This window comes from Neoarius graeffei (assembly GCF_027579695.1).
Source record: "Neoarius graeffei isolate fNeoGra1 chromosome 18 unlocalized genomic scaffold, fNeoGra1.pri SUPER_18_unloc_1, whole genome shotgun sequence".
Classification (NCBI taxonomy): domain Eukaryota; kingdom Metazoa; phylum Chordata; class Actinopteri; order Siluriformes; family Ariidae; genus Neoarius; species Neoarius graeffei.
In genome coordinates this window covers 430,922-447,140 of record NW_026869982.1, presented here as the reverse complement: position 1 = coordinate 447,140, position 16,219 = coordinate 430,922, and the positions used below count along the sequence as shown (strand labels likewise).

The following is a 16,219-nucleotide window of genomic DNA, read 5'->3' as shown; positions in this document are numbered from 1 at the left end:
GAATTTTCCTTCTGGGCGCAAGGCAAGGCAAGGCAAGGCAAGGCAAGGCACACATTTCCAGACTGTTGTTTACGTCCAAACCACTCTGACAATGCCTGATCCTGTCTGATCTGAGAAGCTAAACAGAGTTGGGCCTGGTTAGTACTTGAGTGTGAGACTGCCTAGGAATACCAGGTACTGTAAGCATTTTATTTTGTCTTCTTGCAGAAATCTGTTTGAATTTTCCTTCTGGTCGCAAGGCAAGAATTTTCCTTCTGATCGCAAGGCAAGAAAAACGGCACATTTCCAACAAGCTGTTGCTTACGGCCAAACCACTCTGACAACGCCTGATCCTGTCTGATCTCAGAAGCTAAACAGAGTTGGGCCTGGTTAGTACTTGAGTGGGAGACTGCCTAGGAATACCAGGTACTGTAAGCATTTTATTTTGTCTTCTTGCAGAAATCTGTTTGAATTTTCCTTCTGCTCGCAAGGCAAGAATTTTCCTTCTGGGCGCAAGGCAAGGCAAGGCAAGGCACACATTTCCAGACTGTTGTTTACGTCCAAACCACTCTGACAATGCCTGATCCTGTCTGATCTGAGAAGCTAAACAGAGTTGGGCCTGGTTAGTACTTGAGTGTGAGACTGCCTAGGAATACCAGGTACTGTAAGCATTTTATTTTGTCTTCTTGCAGAAATCTGTTTGAATTTTCCTTCTGGTCGCAAGGCAAGAATTTTCCTTCTGGGCGCAAGGCAAGGCAAGGCAAGGCAAGGCAAGGCAAGGCAAGGCAAGGCAAGGCAAGGCAAGGCAAGGCACACATTTCCAGACTGTTGTTTACGTCCAAACCACTCTGACAATGCCTGATCCTGTCTGATCTGAGAAGCTAAACAGAGTTGGGCCTGGTTAGTACTTGAGTGTGAGACTGCCTAGGAATACCAGGTACTGTAAGCATTTTATTTTGTCTTCTTGCAGAAATCTGTTTGAATTTTCCTTCTGGTCGCAAGGCAAGAATTTTCCTTCTGATCGCAAGGCAAGAAAAACGGCACATTTCCAACAAGCTATTGCTTACGGCCAAACCACTCTGACAACGCCTGATCCCGTCTGATCTCAGAAGCTAAACAGAGTTGGGCCTGGTTAGTACTTGAGTGGGAGACTGCCTAGGAATACCAGGTACTGTAAGCATTTTATTTTGTCTTCTTGCAGAAATCTGTTTGAATTTTCCTTCTGCTCGCAAGGCAATAATTTTCCTTCTGGGTGCAAGGCAAGGCAAGGCAAGAAAAACGGCACATTTCCAGCAAACTGTTGCTCACGGCCAAACCACTCTGACAATGCCTGATCCCGTCTGATTTCAGAAGCTAAACAGAGTTGGGCCTGGTTAGTACTTGAGTGGGAGACTGCCTAGGAATACCAGGTACTGTAAGCATTTTATTTTGTCTTCTTGCAGAAATCTGTTTGAATTTTCCTTCTGCTCGCAAGGCAAGAATTTTCCTTCTGGGCGCAAGGCAAGGCAAGGCAAGGCAAGGCACACATTTCCAGACTGTTGTTTACGTCCAAACCACTCTGACAATGCCTGATCCTGTCTGATCTGAGAAGCTAAACAGAGTTGGGCCTGGTTAGTACTTGAGTGTGAGACTGCCTAGGAATACCAGGTACTGTAAGCATTTTATTTTGTCTTCTTGCAGAAATCTGTTTGAATTTTCCTTCTGGTCGCAAGGCAAGAATTTTCCTTCTGATCGCAAGGCAAGAAAAACGGCACATTTCCAACAAGCTGTTGCTTACGGCCAAACCACTCTGACAACGCCTGATCCCGTCTGATCTCAGAAGCTAAACAGAGTTGGGCCTGGTTAGTACTTGAGTGGGAGACTGCCTAGGAATACCAGGTACTGTAAGCATTTTATTTTGTCTTCTTGCAGAAATCTGTTTGAATTTTCCTTCTGCTCGCAAGGCAATAATTTTCCTTCTGGGCGCAAGGCAAGGCAAGGCAAGAAAAACGGCACATTTCCAGCAAACTGTTGCTCACGGCCAAACCACTCTGACAATGCCTGATCCCGTCTGATTTCAGAAGCTAAACAGAGTTTTGCCTGGTTAGTACTTGAGTGGGAGACTGCCTAGGAATACCAGGTACTGTAAGCATTTTATTTTGTCTTCTTGCAGAAATCTGTTTGAATTTTCCTTCTGCTCGCAAGGCAAGAATTTTCCTTCTGGGCGCAAGGCAAGGCAAGGCAAGGCACACATTTCCAGACTGTTGTTTACGTCCAAACCACTCTGACAATGCCTGATCCTGTCTGATCTGAGAAGCTAAACAGAGTTGGGCCTGGTTAGTACTTGAGTGTGAGACTGCCTAGGAATACCAGGTACTGTAAGCATTTTATTTTGTCTTCTTGCAGAAATCTGTTTGAATTTTCCTTCTGGTCGCAAGGCAAGAATTTTCCTTCTGATCGCAAGGCAAGAAAAACGGCACATTTCCAACAAGCTGTTGCTTACGGCCAAACCACTCTGAGAACGCCTGATCCCGTCTGATCTCAGAAGCTAAACAGAGTTGGGCCTGGTTAGTACTTGAGTGGGAGACTGCCTAGGAATACCAGGTACTGTAAGCATTTTATTTTGTCTTCTTGCAGAAATCTGTTTGAATTTTCCTTCTGCTCGCAAGGCAAGAATTTTCCTTCTGGGCGCAAGGCAAGGCAAGGCAAGGCAAGGCACACATTTCCAGACTGTTGTTTACGTCCAAACCACTCTGACAATGCCTGATCCTGTCTGATCTGAGAAGCTAAACAGAGTTGGGCCTGGTTAGTACTTGAGTGTGAGACTGCCTAGGAATACCAGGTACTGTAAGCATTTTATTTTGTCTTCTTGCAGAAATCTGTTTGAATTTTCCTTCTGGTCGCAAGGCAAGAATTTTCCTTCTGATCGCAAGGCAAGAAAAACGGCACATTTCCAACAAGCTGTTGCTTACGGCCAAACCACTCTGACAACGCCTGATCCCGTCTGATCTCAGAAGCTAAACAGAGTTGGGCCTGGTTAGTACTTGAGTGGGAGACTGCCTAGGAATACCAGGTACTGTAAGCATTTTATTTTGTCTTCTTGCAGAAATCTGTTTGAATTTTCCTTCTGCTCGCAAGGCAATAATTTTCCTTCTGGGCGCAAGGCAAGGCAAGGCAAGAAAAACGGCACATTTCCAGCAAACTGCTGCTCACGGCCAAACCACTCTGACAATGCCTGATCCCGTCTGATTTCAGAAGCTAAACAGAGTTGGGCCTGGTTAGTACTTGAGTGGGAGACTGCCTAGGAATACCAGGTACTGTAAGCATTTTATTTTGTCTTCTTGCAGAAATCTGTTTGAATTTTCCTTCTGCTCGCAAGGCAAGAATTTTCCTTCTGGGCGCAAGGCAAGGCAAGGCAAGGCAAGGCAAGGCACACATTTCCAGACTGTTGTTTACGTCCAAACCACTCTGACAATGCCTGATCCTGTCTGATCTGAGAAGCTAAACAGAGTTGGGCCTGGTTAGTACTTGAGTGTGAGACTGCCTAGGAATACCAGGTACTGTAAGCATTTTATTTTGTCTTCTTGCAGAAATCTGTTTGAATTTTCCTTCTGGTCGCAAGGCAAGAATTTTCCTTCTGATCGCAAGGCAAGAAAAACGGCACATTTCCAACAAGCTGTTGCTTACGGCCAAACCACTCTGACAACGCCTGATCCCGTCTGATCTCAGAAGCTAAACAGAGTTGGGCCTGGTTAGTACTTGAGTGGGAGACTGCCTAGGAATACCAGGTACTGTAAGCATTTTATTTTGTCTTCTTGCAGAAATCTGTTTGAATTTTCCTTCTGCTCGCAAGGCAATAATTTTCCTTCTGGGTGCAAGGCAAGGCAAGGCAAGAAAAACGGCACATTTCCAGCAAACTGTTGCTCACGGCCAAACCACTCTGACAATGCCTGATCCCGTCTGATTTCAGAAGCTAAACAGAGTTGGGCCTGGTTAGTACTTGAGTGGGAGACTGCCTAGGAATACCAGGTACTGTAAGCATTTTATTTTGTCTTCTTGCAGAAATCTGTTTGAATTTTCCTTCTGCTCGCAAGGCAAGAATTTTCCTTCTGGGCGCAAGGCAAGGCAAGGCAAGGCAAGGCACACATTTCCAGACTGTTGTTTACGTCCAAACCACTCTGACAATGCCTGATCCTGTCTGATCTGAGAAGCTAAACAGAGTTGGGCCTGGTTAGTACTTGAGTGTGAGACTGCCTCGGAATACCAGGTACTGTAAGCATTTTATTTTGTCTTCTTGCAGAAATCTGTTTGAATTTTCCTTCTGGTCGCAAGGCAAGAATTTTCCTTCTGATCGCAAGGCAAGAAAAACGGCACATTTCCAACAAGCTGTTGCTTACGGCCAAACCACTCTGACAACGCCTGATCCCGTCTGATCTCAGAAGCTAAACAGAGTTGGGCCTGGTTAGTACTTGAGTGGGAGACTGCCTAGGAATACCAGGTACTGTAAGCATTTTATTTTGTCTTCTTGCAGAAATCTGTTTGAATTTTCCTTCTGCTCGCAAGGCAATAATTTTCCTTCTGGGCGCAAGGCAAGGCAAGGCAAGAAAAACGGCACATTTCCAGCAAACTGTTGCTCACGGCCAAACCACTCTGACAATGCCTGATCCCGTCTGATTTCAGAAGCTAAACAGAGTTTTGCCTGGTTAGTACTTGAGTGGGAGACTGCCTAGGAATACCAGGTACTGTAAGCATTTTATTTTGTCTTCTTGCAGAAATCTGTTTGAATTTTCCTTCTGCTCGCAAGGCAAGAATTTTCCTTCTGGGCGCAAGGCAAGGCAAGGCAAGGCACACATTTCCAGACTGTTGTTTACGTCCAAACCACTCTGACAATGCCTGATCCTGTCTGATCTGAGAAGCTAAACAGAGTTGGGCCTGGTTAGTACTTGAGTGTGAGACTGCCTAGGAATACCAGGTACTGTAAGCATTTTATTTTGTCTTCTTGCAGAAATCTGTTTGAATTTTCCTTCTGGTCGCAAGGCAAGAATTTTCCTTCTGATCGCAAGGCAAGAAAAACGGCACATTTCCAACAAGCTGTTGCTTACGGCCAAACCACTCTGAGAACGCCTGATCCCGTCTGATCTCAGAAGCTAAACAGAGTTGGGCCTGGTTAGTACTTGAGTGGGAGACTGCCTAGGAATACCAGGTACTGTAAGCATTTTATTTTGTCTTCTTGCAGAAATCTGTTTGAATTTTCCTTCTGCTCGCAAGGCAAGAATTTTCCTTCTGGGCGCAAGGCAAGGCAAGGCAAGGCAAGGCAAGGCACACATTTCCAGACTGTTGTTTACGTCCAAACCACTCTGACAATGCCTGATCCTGTCTGATCTGAGAAGCTAAACAGAGTTGGGCCTGGTTAGTACTTGAGTGTGAGACTGCCTAGGAATACCAGGTACTGTAAGCATTTTATTTTGTCTTCTTGCAGAAATCTGTTTGAATTTTCCTTCTGGTCGCAAGGCAAGAATTTTCCTTCTGATCGCAAGGCAAGAAAAACGGCACATTTCCAACAAGCTGTTGCTTACGGCCAAACCACTCTGACAACGCCTGATCCCGTCTGATCTCAGAAGCTAAACAGAGTTGGGCCTGGTTAGTACTTGAGTGGGAGACTGCCTAGGAATACCAGGTACTGTAAGCATTTTATTTTGTCTTCTTGCAGAAATCTGTTTGAATTTTCCTTCTGCTCGCAAGGCAATAATTTTCCTTCTGGGCGCAAGGCAAGGCAAGGCAAGAAAAACGGCACATTTCCAGCAAACTGTTGCTCACGGCCAAACCACTCTGACAATGCCTGATCCCGTCTGATTTCAGAAGCTAAACAGAGTTGGGCCTGGTTAGTACTTGAGTGTGAGACTGCCTAGGAATACCAGGTACTGTAAGCATTTTATTTTGTCTTCTTGCAGAAATCTGTTTGAATTTTCCTTCTGCTCGCAAGGCAAGAATTTTCCTTCTGGGCGCAAGGCAAGGCAAGGCAAGGCAAGGCAAGGCACACATTTCCAGACTGTTGTTTACGTCCAAACCACTCTGACAATGCCTGATCCTGTCTGATCTGAGAAGCTAAACAGAGTTGGGCCTGGTTAGTACTTGAGTGTGAGACTGCCTAGGAATACCAGGTACTGTAAGCATTTTATTTTGTCTTCTTGCAGAAATCTGTTTGAATTTTCCTTCTGGTCGCAAGGCAAGAATTTTCCTTCTGATCGCAAGGCAAGAAAAACGGCACATTTCCAACAAGCTGTTGCTTACGGCCAAACCACTCTGACAACGCCTGATCCCGTCTGATCTCAGAAGCTAAACAGAGTTGGGCCTGGTTAGTACTTGAGTGGGAGACTGCCTAGGAATACCAGGTACTGTAAGCATTTTATTTTGTCTTCTTGCAGAAATCTGTTTGAATTTTCCTTCTGCTCGCAAGGCAATAATTTTCCTTCTGGGTGCAAGGCAAGGCAAGGCAAGAAAAACGGCACATTTCCAGCAAACTGTTGCTCACGGCCAAACCACTCTGACAATGCCTGATCCCGTCTGATTTCAGAAGCTAAACAGAGTTGGGCCTGGTTAGTACTTGAGTGGGAGACTGCCTAGGAATACCAGGTACTCTAAGCATTTTATTTTGTCTTCTTGCAGAAATCTGTTTGAATTTTCCTTCTGCTCGCAAGGCAAGAATTTTCCTTCTGGGCGCAAGGCAAGGCAAGGCAAGGCAAGGCACACATTTCCAGACTGTTGTTTACGTCCAAACCACTCTGACAATGCCTGATCCTGTCTGATCTGAGAAGCTAAACAGAGTTGGGCCTGGTTAGTACTTGAGTGTGAGACTGCCTAGGAATACCAGGTACTGTAAGCATTTTATTTTGTCTTCTTGCAGAAATCTGTTTGAATTTTCCTTCTGGTCGCAAGGCAAGAATTTTCCTTCTGATCGCAAGGCAAGAAAAACGGCACATTTCCAACAAGCTGTTGCTTACGGCCAAACCACTCTGACAACGCCTGATCCCGTCTGATCTCAGAAGCTAAACAGAGTTGGGCCTGGTTAGTACTTGAGTGGGAGACTGCCTAGGAATACCAGGTACTGTAAGCATTTTATTTTGTCTTCTTGCAGAAATCTGTTTGAATTTTCCTTCTGCTCGCAAGGCAATAATTTTCCTTCTGGGCGCAAGGCAAGGCAAGGCAAGAAAAACGGCACATTTCCAGCAAACTGTTGCTCACGGCCAAACCACTCTGACAATGCCTGATCCCGTCTGATTTCAGAAGCTAAACAGAGTTTTGCCTGGTTAGTACTTGAGTGGGAGACTGCCTAGGAATACCAGGTACTGTAAGCATTTTATTTTGTCTTCTTGCAGAAATCTGTTTGAATTTTCCTTCTGCTCGCAAGGCAAGAATTTTCCTTCTGGGCGCAAGGCAAGGCAAGGCAAGGCACACATTTCCAGACTGTTGTTTACGTCCAAACCACTCTGACAATGCCTGATCCTGTCTGATCTGAGAAGCTAAACAGAGTTGGGCCTGGTTAGTACTTGAGTGTGAGACTGCCTAGGAATACCAGGTACTGTAAGCATTTTATTTTGTCTTCTTGCAGAAATCTGTTTGAATTTTCCTTCTGGTCGCAAGGCAAGAATTTTCCTTCTGATCGCAAGGCAAGAAAAACGGCACATTTCCAACAAGCTGTTGCTTACGGCCAAACCACTCTGAGAACGCCTGATCCCGTCTGATCTCAGAAGCTAAACAGAGTTGGGCCTGGTTAGTACTTGAGTGGGAGACTGCCTAGGAATACCAGGTACTGTAAGCATTTTATTTTGTCTTCTTGCAGAAATCTGTTTGAATTTTCCTTCTGCTCGCAAGGCAAGAATTTTCCTTCTGGGCGCAAGGCAAGGCAAGGCAAGGCAAGGCAAGGCACACATTTCCAGACTGTTGTTTACGTCCAAACCACTCTGACAATGCCTGATCCTGTCTGATCTGAGAAGCTAAACAGAGTTGGGCCTGGTTAGTACTTGAGTGTGAGACTGCCTAGGAATACCAGGTACTGTAAGCATTTTATTTTGTCTTCTTGCAGAAATCTGTTTGAATTTTCCTTCTGGTCGCAAGGCAAGAATTTTCCTTCTGATCGCAAGGCAAGAAAAACGGCACATTTCCAACAAGCTGTTGCTTACGGCCAAACCACTCTGACAACGCCTGATCCCGTCTGATCTCAGAAGCTAAACAGAGTTGGGCCTGGTTAGTACTTGAGTGGGAGACTGCCTAGGAATACCAGGTACTGTAAGCATTTTATTTTGTCTTCTTGCAGAAATCTGTTTGAATTTTCCTTCTGCTCGCAAGGCAATAATTTTCCTTCTGGGCGCAAGGCAAGGCAAGGCAAGAAAAACGGCACATTTCCAGCAAACTGTTGCTCACGGCCAAACCACTCTGACAATGCCTGATCCCGTCTGATTTCAGAAGCTAAACAGAGTTGGGCCTGGTTAGTACTTGAGTGTGAGACTGCCTAGGAATACCAGGTACTGTAAGCATTTTATTTTGTCTTCTTGCAGAAATCTGTTTGAATTTTCCTTCTGCTCGCAAGGCAAGAATTTTCCTTCTGGGCGCAAGGCAAGGCAAGGCAAGGCAAGGCAAGGCACACATTTCCAGACTGTTGTTTACGTCCAAACCACTCTGACAATGCCTGATCCTGTCTGATCTGAGAAGCTAAACAGAGTTGGGCCTGGTTAGTACTTGAGTGTGAGACTGCCTAGGAATACCAGGTACTGTAAGCATTTTATTTTGTCTTCTTGCAGAAATCTGTTTGAATTTTCCTTCTGGTCGCAAGGCAAGAATTTTCCTTCTGATCGCAAGGCAAGAAAAACGGCACATTTCCAACAAGCTGTTGCTTACGGCCAAACCACTCTGACAACGCCTGATCCCGTCTGATCTCAGAAGCTAAACAGAGTTGGGCCTGGTTAGTACTTGAGTGGGAGACTGCCTAGGAATACCAGGTACTGTAAGCATTTTATTTTGTCTTCTTGCAGAAATCTGTTTGAATTTTCCTTCTGCTCGCAAGGCAATAATTTTCCTTCTGGGTGCAAGGCAAGGCAAGGCAAGAAAAACGGCACATTTCCAGCAAACTGTTGCTCACGGCCAAACCACTCTGACAATGCCTGATCCCGTCTGATTTCAGAAGCTAAACAGAGTTGGGCCTGGTTAGTACTTGAGTGGGAGACTGCCTAGGAATACCAGGTACTCTAAGCATTTTATTTTGTCTTCTTGCAGAAATCTGTTTGAATTTTCCTTCTGCTCGCAAGGCAAGAATTTTCCTTCTGGGCGCAAGGCAAGGCAAGGCAAGGCAAGGCACACATTTCCAGACTGTTGTTTACGTCCAAACCACTCTGACAATGCCTGATCCTGTCTGATCTGAGAAGCTAAACAGAGTTGGGCCTGGTTAGTACTTGAGTGTGAGACTGCCTAGGAATACCAGGTACTGTAAGCATTTTATTTTGTCTTCTTGCAGAAATCTGTTTGAATTTTCCTTCTGGTCGCAAGGCAAGAATTTTCCTTCTGATCGCAAGGCAAGAAAAACGGCACATTTCCAACAAGCTGTTGCTTACGGCCAAACCACTCTGACAACGCCTGATCCCGTCTGATCTCAGAAGCTAAACAGAGTTGGGCCTGGTTAGTACTTGAGTGGGAGACTGCCTAGGAATACCAGGTACTGTAAGCATTTTATTTTGTCTTCTTGCAGAAATCTGTTTGAATTTTCCTTCTGCTCGCAAGGCAATAATTTTCCTTCTGGGCGCAAGGCAAGGCAAGGCAAGAAAAACGGCACATTTCCAGCAAACTGTTGCTCACGGCCAAACCACTCTGACAATGCCTGATCCCGTCTGATTTCAGAAGCTAAACAGAGTTTTGCCTGGTTAGTACTTGAGTGGGAGACTGCCTAGGAATACCAGGTACTGTAAGCATTTTATTTTGTCTTCTTGCAGAAATCTGTTTGAATTTTCCTTCTGCTCGCAAGGCAAGAATTTTCCTTCTGGGCGCAAGGCAAGGCAAGGCAAGGCACACATTTCCAGACTGTTGTTTACGTCCAAACCACTCTGACAATGCCTGATCCTGTCTGATCTGAGAAGCTAAACAGAGTTGGGCCTGGTTAGTACTTGAGTGTGAGACTGCCTAGGAATACCAGGTACTGTAAGCATTTTATTTTGTCTTCTTGCAGAAATCTGTTTGAATTTTCCTTCTGGTCGCAAGGCAAGAATTTTCCTTCTGATCGCAAGGCAAGAAAAACGGCACATTTCCAACAAGCTGTTGCTTACGGCCAAACCACTCTGAGAACGCCTGATCCCGTCTGATCTCAGAAGCTAAACAGAGTTGGGCCTGGTTAGTACTTGAGTGGGAGACTGCCTAGGAATACCAGGTACTGTAAGCATTTTATTTTGTCTTCTTGCAGAAATCTGTTTGAATTTTCCTTCTGCTCGCAAGGCAAGAATTTTCCTTCTGGGAGCAAGGCAAGGCAAGGCAAGGCAAGGCAAGGCAAGGCACACATTTCCAGACTGTTGTTTACGTCCAAACCACTCTGACAATGCCTGATCCTGTCTGATCTGAGAAGCTAAACAGAGTTGGGCCTGGTTAGTACTTGAGTGTGAGACTGCCTAGGAATACCAGGTACTGTAAGCATTTTATTTTGTCTTCTTGCAGAAATCTGTTTGAATTTTCCTTCTGGTCGCAAGGCAAGAATTTTCCTTCTGATCGCAAGGCAAGAAAAACGGCACATTTCCAACAAGCTATTGCTTACGGCCAAACCACTCTGACAACGCCTGATCCCGTCTGATCTCAGAAGCTAAACAGAGTTGGGCCTGGTTAGTACTTGAGTGGGAGACTGCCTAGGAATACCAGGTACTGTAAGCATTTTATTTTGTCTTCTTGCAGAAATCTGTTTGAATTTTCCTTCTGCTAGCAAGGCAATAATTTTCCTTCTGGGCGCAAGGCAAGGCAAGGCAAGAAAAACGGCACATTTCCAGCAAACTGTTGCTCACGGCCAAACCACTCTGACAATGCCTGATCCCGTCTGATTTCAGAAGCTAAACAGAGTTGGGCCTGGTTAGTACTTGAGTGGGAGACTGCCTAGGAATACCAGGTACTGTAAGCATTTTATTTTGTCTTCTTGCAGAAATCTGTTTGAATTTTCCTTCTGCTCGCAAGGCAAGAATTTTCCTTCTGGGCGCAAGGCAAGGCAAGGCAAGGCAAGGCAAGGCACACATTTCCAGACTGTTGTTTACGTCCAAACCACTCTGACAATGCCTGATCCTGTCTGATCTGAGAAGCTAAACAGAGTTGGGCCTGGTTAGTACTTGAGTGTGAGACTGCCTAGGAATACCAGGTACTGTAAGCATTTTATTTTGTCTTCTTGCAGAAATCTGTTTGAATTTTCCTTCTGGTCGCAAGGCAAGAATTTTCCTTCTGATCGCAAGGCAAGAAAAACGGCACATTTCCAACAAGCTGTTGCTTACGGCCAAACCACTCTGACAACGCCTGATCCCGTCTGATCTCAGAAGCTAAACAGAGTTGGGCCTGGTTAGTACTTGAGTGGGAGACTGCCTAGGAATACCAGGTACTGTAAGCATTTTATTTTGTCTTCTTGCAGAAATCTGTTTGAATTTTCCTTCTGCTCGCAAGGCAATAATTTTCCTTCTGGGTGCAAGGCAAGGCAAGGCAAGAAAAACGGCACATTTCCAGCAAACTGTTGCTCACGGCCAAACCACTCTGACAATGCCTGATCCCGTCTGATTTCAGAAGCTAAACAGAGTTGGGCCTGGTTAGTACTTGAGTGGGAGACTGCCTAGGAATACCAGGTACTGTAAGCATTTTATTTTGTCTTCTTGCAGAAATCTGTTTGAATTTTCCTTCTGCTCGCAAGGCAAGAATTTTCCTTCTGGGCGCAAGGCAAGGCAAGGCAAGGCAAGGCACACATTTCCAGACTGTTGTTTACGTCCAAACCACTCTGACAATGCCTGATCCTGTCTGATCTGAGAAGCTAAACAGAGTTGGGCCTGGTTAGTACTTGAGTGTGAGACTGCCTAGGAATACCAGGTACTGTAAGCATTTTATTTTGTCTTCTTGCAGAAATCTGTTTGAATTTTCCTTCTGGTCGCAAGGCAAGAATTTTCCTTCTGATCGCAAGGCAAGAAAAACGGCACATTTCCAACAAGCTGTTGCTTACGGCCAAACCACTCTGACAACGCCTGATCCCGTCTGATCTCAGAAGCTAAACAGAGTTGGGCCTGGTTAGTACTTGAGTGGGAGACTGCCTAGGAATACCAGGTACTGTAAGCATTTTATTTTGTCTTCTTGCAGAAATCTGTTTGAATTTTCCTTCTGCTCGCAAGGCAATAATTTTCCTTCTGGGCGCAAGGCAAGGCAAGGCAAGAAAAACGGCACATTTCCAGCAAACTGTTGCTCACGGCCAAACCACTCTGACAATGCCTGATCCCGTCTGATTTCAGAAGCTAAACAGAGTTTTGCCTGGTTAGTACTTGAGTGGGAGACTGCCTAGGAATACCAGGTACTGTAAGCATTTTATTTTGTCTTCTTGCAGAAATCTGTTTGAATTTTCCTTCTGCTCGCAAGGCAAGAATTTTCCTTCTGGGCGCAAGGCAAGGCAAGGCAAGGCACACATTTCCAGACTGTTGTTTACGTCCAAACCACTCTGACAATGCCTGATCCTGTCTGATCTGAGAAGCTAAACAGAGTTGGGCCTGGTTAGTACTTGAGTGTGAGACTGCCTAGGAATACCAGGTACTGTAAGCATTTTATTTTGTCTTCTTGCAGAAATCTGTTTGAATTTTCCTTCTGCTCGCAAGGCAAGAATTTTCCTTCTGGGCGCAAGGCAAGGCAAGGCAAGGCAAGGCAAGGCAAGGCAAGGCACACATTTCCAGACTGTTGTTTACGTCCAAACCACTCTGACAATGCCTGATCCTGTCTGATCTGAGAAGCTAAACAGAGTTGGGCCTGGTTAGTACTTGAGTGTGAGACTGCCTAGGAATACCAGGTACTGTAAGCATTTTATTTTGTCTTCTTGCAGAAATCTGTTTGAATTTTCCTTCTGGTCGCAAGGCAAGAATTTTCCTTCTGATCGCAAGGCAAGAAAAACGGCACATTTCCAACAAGCTGTTGCTTACGGCCAAACCACTCTGACAACGCCTGATCCCGTCTGATCTCAGAAGCTAAACAGAGTTGGGCCTGGTTAGTACTTGAGTGGGAGACTGCCTAGGAATACCAGGTACTGTAAGCATTTTATTTTGTCTTCTTGCAGAAATCTGTTTGAATTTTCCTTCTGCTAGCAAGGCAATAATTTTCCTTCTGGGCGCAAGGCAAGGCAAGGCAAGAAAAACGGCACATTTCCAGCAAACTGTTGCTCACGGCCAAACCACTCTGACAATGCCTGATCCCGTCTGATTTCAGAAGCTAAACAGAGTTGGGCCTGGTTAGTACTTGAGTGGGAGACTGCCTAGGAATACCAGGTACTGTAAGCATTTTATTTTGTCTTCTTGCAGAAATCTGTTTGAATTTTCCTTCTGCTCGCAAGGCAAGAATTTTCCTTCTGGGCGCAAGGCAAGGCAAGGCAAGGCAAGGCAAGGCACACATTTCCAGACTGTTGTTTACGTCCAAACCACTCTGACAATGCCTGATCCTGTCTGATCTGAGAAGCTAAACAGAGTTGGGCCTGGTTAGTACTTGAGTGTGAGACTGCCTAGGAATACCAGGTACTGTAAGCATTTTATTTTGTCTTCTTGCAGAAATCTGTTTGAATTTTCCTTCTGGTCGCAAGGCAAGAATTTTCCTTCTGATCGCAAGGCAAGAAAAACGGCACATTTCCAACAAGCTGTTGCTTACGGCCAAACCACTCTGACAACGCCTGATCCCGTCTGATCTCAGAAGCTAAACAGAGTTGGGCCTGGTTAGTACTTGAGTGGGAGACTGCCTAGGAATACCAGGTACTGTAAGCATTTTATTTTGTCTTCTTGCAGAAATCTGTTTGAATTTTCCTTCTGCTCGCAAGGCAATAATTTTCCTTCTGGGTGCAAGGCAAGGCAAGGCAAGAAAAACGGCACATTTCCAGCAAACTGTTGCTCACGGCCAAACCACTCTGACAATGCCTGATCCCGTCTGATTTCAGAAGCTAAACAGAGTTGGGCCTGGTTAGTACTTGAGTGGGAGACTGCCTAGGAATACCAGGTACTGTAAGCATTTTATTTTGTCTTCTTGCAGAAATCTGTTTGAATTTTCCTTCTGCTCGCAAGGCAAGAATTTTCCTTCTGGGCGCAAGGCAAGGCAAGGCAAGGCAAGGCAAGGCACACATTTCCAGACTGTTGTTTACGTCCAAACCACTCTGACAATGCCTGATCCTGTCTGATCTGAGAAGCTAAACAGAGTTGGGCCTGGTTAGTACTTGAGTGTGAGACTGCCTAGGAATACCAGGTACTGTAAGCATTTTATTTTGTCTTCTTGCAGAAATCTGTTTGAATTTTCCTTCTGGTCGCAAGGCAAGAATTTTCCTTCTGATCGCAAGGCAAGAAAAACGGCACATTTCCAACAAGCTGTTGCTTACGGCCAAACCACTCTGACAACGCCTGATCCCGTCTGATCTCAGAAGCTAAACAGAGTTGGGCCTGGTTAGTACTTGAGTGGGAGACTGCCTAGGAATACCAGGTACTGTAAGCATTTTATTTTGTCTTCTTGCAGAAATCTGTTTGAATTTTCCTTCTGCTCGCAAGGCAATAATTTTCCTTCTGGGTGCAAGGCAAGGCAAGGCAAGAAAAACGGCACATTTCCAGCAAACTGTTGCTCACGGCCAAACCACTCTGACAATGCCTGATCCCGTCTGATTTCAGAAGCTAAACAGAGTTGGGCCTGGTTAGTACTTGAGTGGGAGACTGCCTAGGAATACCAGGTACTGTAAGCATTTTATTTTGTCTTCTTGCAGAAATCTGTTTGAATTTTCCTTCTGCTCGCAAGGCAAGAATTTTCCTTCTGGGCGCAAGGCAAGGCAAGGCAAGGCAAGGCACACATTTCCAGACTGTTGTTTACGTCCAAACCACTCTGACAATGCCTGATCCTGTCTGATCTGAGAAGCTAAACAGAGTTGGGCCTGGTTAGTACTTGAGTGTGAGACTGCCTAGGAATACCAGGTACTGTAAGCATTTTATTTTGTCTTCTTGCAGAAATCTGTTTGAATTTTCCTTCTGGTCGCAAGGCAAGAATTTTCCTTCTGATCGCAAGGCAAGAAAAACGGCACATTTCCAACAAGCTGTTGCTTACGGCCAAACCACTCTGACAACGCCTGATCCCGTCTGATCTCAGAAGCTAAACAGAGTTGGGCCTGGTTAGTACTTGAGTGGGAGACTGCCTAGGAATACCAGGTACTGTAAGCATTTTATTTTGTCTTCTTGCAGAAATCTGTTTGAATTTTCCTTCTGCTCGCAAGGCAATAATTTTCCTTCTGGGCGCAAGGCAAGGCAAGGCAAGAAAAACGGCACATTTCCAGCAAACTGTTGCTCACGGCCAAACCACTCTGACAATGCCTGATCCCGTCTGATTTCAGAAGCTAAACAGAGTTTTGCCTGGTTAGTACTTGAGTGGGAGACTGCCTAGGAATACCAGGTACTGTAAGCATTTTATTTTGTCTTCTTGCAGAAATCTGTTTGAATTTTCCTTCTGCTCGCAAGGCAAGAATTTTCCTTCTGGGCGCAAGGCAAGGCAAGGCAAGGCACACATTTCCAGACTGTTGTTTACGTCCAAACCACTCTGACAATGCCTGATCCTGTCTGATCTGAGAAGCTAAACAGAGTTGGGCCTGGTTAGTACTTGAGTGTGAGACTGCCTAGGAATACCAGGTACTGTAAGCATTTTATTTTGTCTTCTTGCAGAAATCTGTTTGAATTTTCCTTCTGCTCGCAAGGCAAGAATTTTCCTTCTGGGCGCAAGGCAAGGCAAGGCAAGGCAAGGCAAGGCAAGGCAAGGCAAGGCAAGGCAAGGCACACATTTCCAGACTGTTGTTTACGTCCAAACCACTCTGACAATGCCTGATCCTGTCTGATCTGAGAAGCTAAACAGAGTTGGGCCTGGTTAGTACTTGAGTGTGAGACTGCCTAGGAATACCAGGTACTGTAAGCATTTTATTTTGTCTTCTTGCAGAAATCTGTTTGAATTTTCCTTCTGGTCGCAAGGCAAGAATTTTCCTTCTGATCGCAAGGCAAGAAAAACGGCA

At 45.3% G+C, this 16,219-nt stretch overlaps 23 non-coding genes and 45 pseudogenes across 23 annotated transcripts; all 68 read left to right on the top strand.

Moving 5' to 3' along the window:
• Nucleotides 1–67: 67 nt before the first annotated feature.
• LOC132880313 (5S ribosomal RNA) lies at nucleotides 68–186 on the top strand (annotated as a pseudogene).
• A 112-nt stretch (nucleotides 187–298) lies between these two features.
• Nucleotides 299–417, top strand: LOC132877998 (5S ribosomal RNA). Its single transcript, XR_009653654.1, has one exon. It is a non-coding gene; the product is annotated as a 5S ribosomal RNA (ribosomal RNA).
• A 114-nt stretch (nucleotides 418–531) lies between these two features.
• LOC132880312 (5S ribosomal RNA) lies at nucleotides 532–650 on the top strand (annotated as a pseudogene).
• Nucleotides 651–809: 159 nt separating this feature from the next.
• Nucleotides 810–928, top strand: LOC132880311 (5S ribosomal RNA; annotated as a pseudogene).
• Nucleotides 929–1,040: 112 nt separating this feature from the next.
• Nucleotides 1,041–1,159, top strand: LOC132878238 (5S ribosomal RNA). The gene has a single exon (XR_009653711.1). It is a non-coding gene; the product is annotated as a 5S ribosomal RNA (ribosomal RNA).
• Nucleotides 1,160–1,281: 122 nt separating this feature from the next.
• On the top strand, nucleotides 1,282–1,400 carry LOC132879094 (5S ribosomal RNA; annotated as a pseudogene).
• Nucleotides 1,401–1,519: 119 nt separating this feature from the next.
• Nucleotides 1,520–1,638, top strand: LOC132880308 (5S ribosomal RNA; annotated as a pseudogene).
• A 112-nt stretch (nucleotides 1,639–1,750) lies between these two features.
• On the top strand, nucleotides 1,751–1,869 carry LOC132878227 (5S ribosomal RNA). The gene has a single exon (XR_009653710.1). It is a non-coding gene; the product is annotated as a 5S ribosomal RNA (ribosomal RNA).
• Nucleotides 1,870–1,991: 122 nt separating this feature from the next.
• Nucleotides 1,992–2,110, top strand: LOC132879989 (5S ribosomal RNA; annotated as a pseudogene).
• A 114-nt stretch (nucleotides 2,111–2,224) lies between these two features.
• LOC132880307 (5S ribosomal RNA) lies at nucleotides 2,225–2,343 on the top strand (annotated as a pseudogene).
• Nucleotides 2,344–2,455: 112 nt separating this feature from the next.
• LOC132876752 (5S ribosomal RNA) lies at nucleotides 2,456–2,574 on the top strand. Its single transcript, XR_009652457.1, has one exon. It is a non-coding gene; the product is annotated as a 5S ribosomal RNA (ribosomal RNA).
• A 119-nt stretch (nucleotides 2,575–2,693) lies between these two features.
• On the top strand, nucleotides 2,694–2,812 carry LOC132880306 (5S ribosomal RNA; annotated as a pseudogene).
• A 112-nt stretch (nucleotides 2,813–2,924) lies between these two features.
• LOC132878215 (5S ribosomal RNA) lies at nucleotides 2,925–3,043 on the top strand. The gene has a single exon (XR_009653709.1). It is a non-coding gene; the product is annotated as a 5S ribosomal RNA (ribosomal RNA).
• Nucleotides 3,044–3,165: 122 nt separating this feature from the next.
• On the top strand, nucleotides 3,166–3,284 carry LOC132879093 (5S ribosomal RNA; annotated as a pseudogene).
• A 124-nt stretch (nucleotides 3,285–3,408) lies between these two features.
• On the top strand, nucleotides 3,409–3,527 carry LOC132880305 (5S ribosomal RNA; annotated as a pseudogene).
• A 112-nt stretch (nucleotides 3,528–3,639) lies between these two features.
• LOC132878203 (5S ribosomal RNA) lies at nucleotides 3,640–3,758 on the top strand. The gene has a single exon (XR_009653708.1). It is a non-coding gene; the product is annotated as a 5S ribosomal RNA (ribosomal RNA).
• Nucleotides 3,759–3,880: 122 nt separating this feature from the next.
• Nucleotides 3,881–3,999, top strand: LOC132879092 (5S ribosomal RNA; annotated as a pseudogene).
• Nucleotides 4,000–4,118: 119 nt separating this feature from the next.
• Nucleotides 4,119–4,237, top strand: LOC132881225 (5S ribosomal RNA; annotated as a pseudogene).
• Nucleotides 4,238–4,349: 112 nt separating this feature from the next.
• LOC132878192 (5S ribosomal RNA) lies at nucleotides 4,350–4,468 on the top strand. The gene has a single exon (XR_009653707.1). It is a non-coding gene; the product is annotated as a 5S ribosomal RNA (ribosomal RNA).
• Nucleotides 4,469–4,590: 122 nt separating this feature from the next.
• LOC132879988 (5S ribosomal RNA) lies at nucleotides 4,591–4,709 on the top strand (annotated as a pseudogene).
• A 114-nt stretch (nucleotides 4,710–4,823) lies between these two features.
• Nucleotides 4,824–4,942, top strand: LOC132880304 (5S ribosomal RNA; annotated as a pseudogene).
• A 112-nt stretch (nucleotides 4,943–5,054) lies between these two features.
• Nucleotides 5,055–5,173, top strand: LOC132876751 (5S ribosomal RNA). Its single transcript, XR_009652456.1, has one exon. It is a non-coding gene; the product is annotated as a 5S ribosomal RNA (ribosomal RNA).
• Nucleotides 5,174–5,297: 124 nt separating this feature from the next.
• Nucleotides 5,298–5,416, top strand: LOC132880303 (5S ribosomal RNA; annotated as a pseudogene).
• Nucleotides 5,417–5,528: 112 nt separating this feature from the next.
• On the top strand, nucleotides 5,529–5,647 carry LOC132878180 (5S ribosomal RNA). Its single transcript, XR_009653706.1, has one exon. It is a non-coding gene; the product is annotated as a 5S ribosomal RNA (ribosomal RNA).
• Nucleotides 5,648–5,769: 122 nt separating this feature from the next.
• LOC132879631 (5S ribosomal RNA) lies at nucleotides 5,770–5,888 on the top strand (annotated as a pseudogene).
• Nucleotides 5,889–6,012: 124 nt separating this feature from the next.
• Nucleotides 6,013–6,131, top strand: LOC132880302 (5S ribosomal RNA; annotated as a pseudogene).
• A 112-nt stretch (nucleotides 6,132–6,243) lies between these two features.
• LOC132878169 (5S ribosomal RNA) lies at nucleotides 6,244–6,362 on the top strand. Its single transcript, XR_009653705.1, has one exon. It is a non-coding gene; the product is annotated as a 5S ribosomal RNA (ribosomal RNA).
• A 122-nt stretch (nucleotides 6,363–6,484) lies between these two features.
• LOC132879640 (5S ribosomal RNA) lies at nucleotides 6,485–6,603 on the top strand (annotated as a pseudogene).
• Nucleotides 6,604–6,722: 119 nt separating this feature from the next.
• Nucleotides 6,723–6,841, top strand: LOC132880301 (5S ribosomal RNA; annotated as a pseudogene).
• A 112-nt stretch (nucleotides 6,842–6,953) lies between these two features.
• Nucleotides 6,954–7,072, top strand: LOC132878157 (5S ribosomal RNA). Its single transcript, XR_009653704.1, has one exon. It is a non-coding gene; the product is annotated as a 5S ribosomal RNA (ribosomal RNA).
• Nucleotides 7,073–7,194: 122 nt separating this feature from the next.
• LOC132879987 (5S ribosomal RNA) lies at nucleotides 7,195–7,313 on the top strand (annotated as a pseudogene).
• A 114-nt stretch (nucleotides 7,314–7,427) lies between these two features.
• Nucleotides 7,428–7,546, top strand: LOC132880300 (5S ribosomal RNA; annotated as a pseudogene).
• A 112-nt stretch (nucleotides 7,547–7,658) lies between these two features.
• LOC132876750 (5S ribosomal RNA) lies at nucleotides 7,659–7,777 on the top strand. Its single transcript, XR_009652455.1, has one exon. It is a non-coding gene; the product is annotated as a 5S ribosomal RNA (ribosomal RNA).
• Nucleotides 7,778–7,901: 124 nt separating this feature from the next.
• On the top strand, nucleotides 7,902–8,020 carry LOC132880298 (5S ribosomal RNA; annotated as a pseudogene).
• A 112-nt stretch (nucleotides 8,021–8,132) lies between these two features.
• On the top strand, nucleotides 8,133–8,251 carry LOC132878146 (5S ribosomal RNA). Its single transcript, XR_009653703.1, has one exon. It is a non-coding gene; the product is annotated as a 5S ribosomal RNA (ribosomal RNA).
• A 122-nt stretch (nucleotides 8,252–8,373) lies between these two features.
• On the top strand, nucleotides 8,374–8,492 carry LOC132879630 (5S ribosomal RNA; annotated as a pseudogene).
• A 124-nt stretch (nucleotides 8,493–8,616) lies between these two features.
• On the top strand, nucleotides 8,617–8,735 carry LOC132880296 (5S ribosomal RNA; annotated as a pseudogene).
• A 112-nt stretch (nucleotides 8,736–8,847) lies between these two features.
• On the top strand, nucleotides 8,848–8,966 carry LOC132878135 (5S ribosomal RNA). The gene has a single exon (XR_009653700.1). It is a non-coding gene; the product is annotated as a 5S ribosomal RNA (ribosomal RNA).
• A 122-nt stretch (nucleotides 8,967–9,088) lies between these two features.
• On the top strand, nucleotides 9,089–9,207 carry LOC132879639 (5S ribosomal RNA; annotated as a pseudogene).
• A 119-nt stretch (nucleotides 9,208–9,326) lies between these two features.
• LOC132880295 (5S ribosomal RNA) lies at nucleotides 9,327–9,445 on the top strand (annotated as a pseudogene).
• Nucleotides 9,446–9,557: 112 nt separating this feature from the next.
• Nucleotides 9,558–9,676, top strand: LOC132878123 (5S ribosomal RNA). Its single transcript, XR_009653698.1, has one exon. It is a non-coding gene; the product is annotated as a 5S ribosomal RNA (ribosomal RNA).
• A 122-nt stretch (nucleotides 9,677–9,798) lies between these two features.
• Nucleotides 9,799–9,917, top strand: LOC132879986 (5S ribosomal RNA; annotated as a pseudogene).
• A 114-nt stretch (nucleotides 9,918–10,031) lies between these two features.
• On the top strand, nucleotides 10,032–10,150 carry LOC132880294 (5S ribosomal RNA; annotated as a pseudogene).
• A 112-nt stretch (nucleotides 10,151–10,262) lies between these two features.
• Nucleotides 10,263–10,381, top strand: LOC132876749 (5S ribosomal RNA). The gene has a single exon (XR_009652454.1). It is a non-coding gene; the product is annotated as a 5S ribosomal RNA (ribosomal RNA).
• Nucleotides 10,382–10,510: 129 nt separating this feature from the next.
• LOC132880292 (5S ribosomal RNA) lies at nucleotides 10,511–10,629 on the top strand (annotated as a pseudogene).
• A 112-nt stretch (nucleotides 10,630–10,741) lies between these two features.
• LOC132878111 (5S ribosomal RNA) lies at nucleotides 10,742–10,860 on the top strand. The gene has a single exon (XR_009653697.1). It is a non-coding gene; the product is annotated as a 5S ribosomal RNA (ribosomal RNA).
• Nucleotides 10,861–10,982: 122 nt separating this feature from the next.
• Nucleotides 10,983–11,101, top strand: LOC132879091 (5S ribosomal RNA; annotated as a pseudogene).
• Nucleotides 11,102–11,225: 124 nt separating this feature from the next.
• Nucleotides 11,226–11,344, top strand: LOC132880291 (5S ribosomal RNA; annotated as a pseudogene).
• Nucleotides 11,345–11,456: 112 nt separating this feature from the next.
• On the top strand, nucleotides 11,457–11,575 carry LOC132878099 (5S ribosomal RNA). The gene has a single exon (XR_009653696.1). It is a non-coding gene; the product is annotated as a 5S ribosomal RNA (ribosomal RNA).
• A 122-nt stretch (nucleotides 11,576–11,697) lies between these two features.
• Nucleotides 11,698–11,816, top strand: LOC132879090 (5S ribosomal RNA; annotated as a pseudogene).
• Nucleotides 11,817–11,935: 119 nt separating this feature from the next.
• LOC132880290 (5S ribosomal RNA) lies at nucleotides 11,936–12,054 on the top strand (annotated as a pseudogene).
• Nucleotides 12,055–12,166: 112 nt separating this feature from the next.
• On the top strand, nucleotides 12,167–12,285 carry LOC132878087 (5S ribosomal RNA). The gene has a single exon (XR_009653695.1). It is a non-coding gene; the product is annotated as a 5S ribosomal RNA (ribosomal RNA).
• Nucleotides 12,286–12,407: 122 nt separating this feature from the next.
• On the top strand, nucleotides 12,408–12,526 carry LOC132879985 (5S ribosomal RNA; annotated as a pseudogene).
• A 114-nt stretch (nucleotides 12,527–12,640) lies between these two features.
• On the top strand, nucleotides 12,641–12,759 carry LOC132880289 (5S ribosomal RNA; annotated as a pseudogene).
• Nucleotides 12,760–12,893: 134 nt separating this feature from the next.
• LOC132880288 (5S ribosomal RNA) lies at nucleotides 12,894–13,012 on the top strand (annotated as a pseudogene).
• A 112-nt stretch (nucleotides 13,013–13,124) lies between these two features.
• On the top strand, nucleotides 13,125–13,243 carry LOC132878076 (5S ribosomal RNA). The gene has a single exon (XR_009653694.1). It is a non-coding gene; the product is annotated as a 5S ribosomal RNA (ribosomal RNA).
• A 122-nt stretch (nucleotides 13,244–13,365) lies between these two features.
• Nucleotides 13,366–13,484, top strand: LOC132879089 (5S ribosomal RNA; annotated as a pseudogene).
• A 124-nt stretch (nucleotides 13,485–13,608) lies between these two features.
• LOC132880287 (5S ribosomal RNA) lies at nucleotides 13,609–13,727 on the top strand (annotated as a pseudogene).
• A 112-nt stretch (nucleotides 13,728–13,839) lies between these two features.
• Nucleotides 13,840–13,958, top strand: LOC132878064 (5S ribosomal RNA). Its single transcript, XR_009653693.1, has one exon. It is a non-coding gene; the product is annotated as a 5S ribosomal RNA (ribosomal RNA).
• Nucleotides 13,959–14,080: 122 nt separating this feature from the next.
• Nucleotides 14,081–14,199, top strand: LOC132879087 (5S ribosomal RNA; annotated as a pseudogene).
• Nucleotides 14,200–14,323: 124 nt separating this feature from the next.
• LOC132880286 (5S ribosomal RNA) lies at nucleotides 14,324–14,442 on the top strand (annotated as a pseudogene).
• Nucleotides 14,443–14,554: 112 nt separating this feature from the next.
• LOC132878052 (5S ribosomal RNA) lies at nucleotides 14,555–14,673 on the top strand. Its single transcript, XR_009653692.1, has one exon. It is a non-coding gene; the product is annotated as a 5S ribosomal RNA (ribosomal RNA).
• A 122-nt stretch (nucleotides 14,674–14,795) lies between these two features.
• On the top strand, nucleotides 14,796–14,914 carry LOC132879086 (5S ribosomal RNA; annotated as a pseudogene).
• Nucleotides 14,915–15,033: 119 nt separating this feature from the next.
• Nucleotides 15,034–15,152, top strand: LOC132880284 (5S ribosomal RNA; annotated as a pseudogene).
• A 112-nt stretch (nucleotides 15,153–15,264) lies between these two features.
• LOC132878041 (5S ribosomal RNA) lies at nucleotides 15,265–15,383 on the top strand. Its single transcript, XR_009653691.1, has one exon. It is a non-coding gene; the product is annotated as a 5S ribosomal RNA (ribosomal RNA).
• Nucleotides 15,384–15,505: 122 nt separating this feature from the next.
• On the top strand, nucleotides 15,506–15,624 carry LOC132879984 (5S ribosomal RNA; annotated as a pseudogene).
• A 114-nt stretch (nucleotides 15,625–15,738) lies between these two features.
• Nucleotides 15,739–15,857, top strand: LOC132880283 (5S ribosomal RNA; annotated as a pseudogene).
• Nucleotides 15,858–16,006: 149 nt separating this feature from the next.
• On the top strand, nucleotides 16,007–16,125 carry LOC132880282 (5S ribosomal RNA; annotated as a pseudogene).
• Nucleotides 16,126–16,219: the final 94 nt, after the last annotated feature.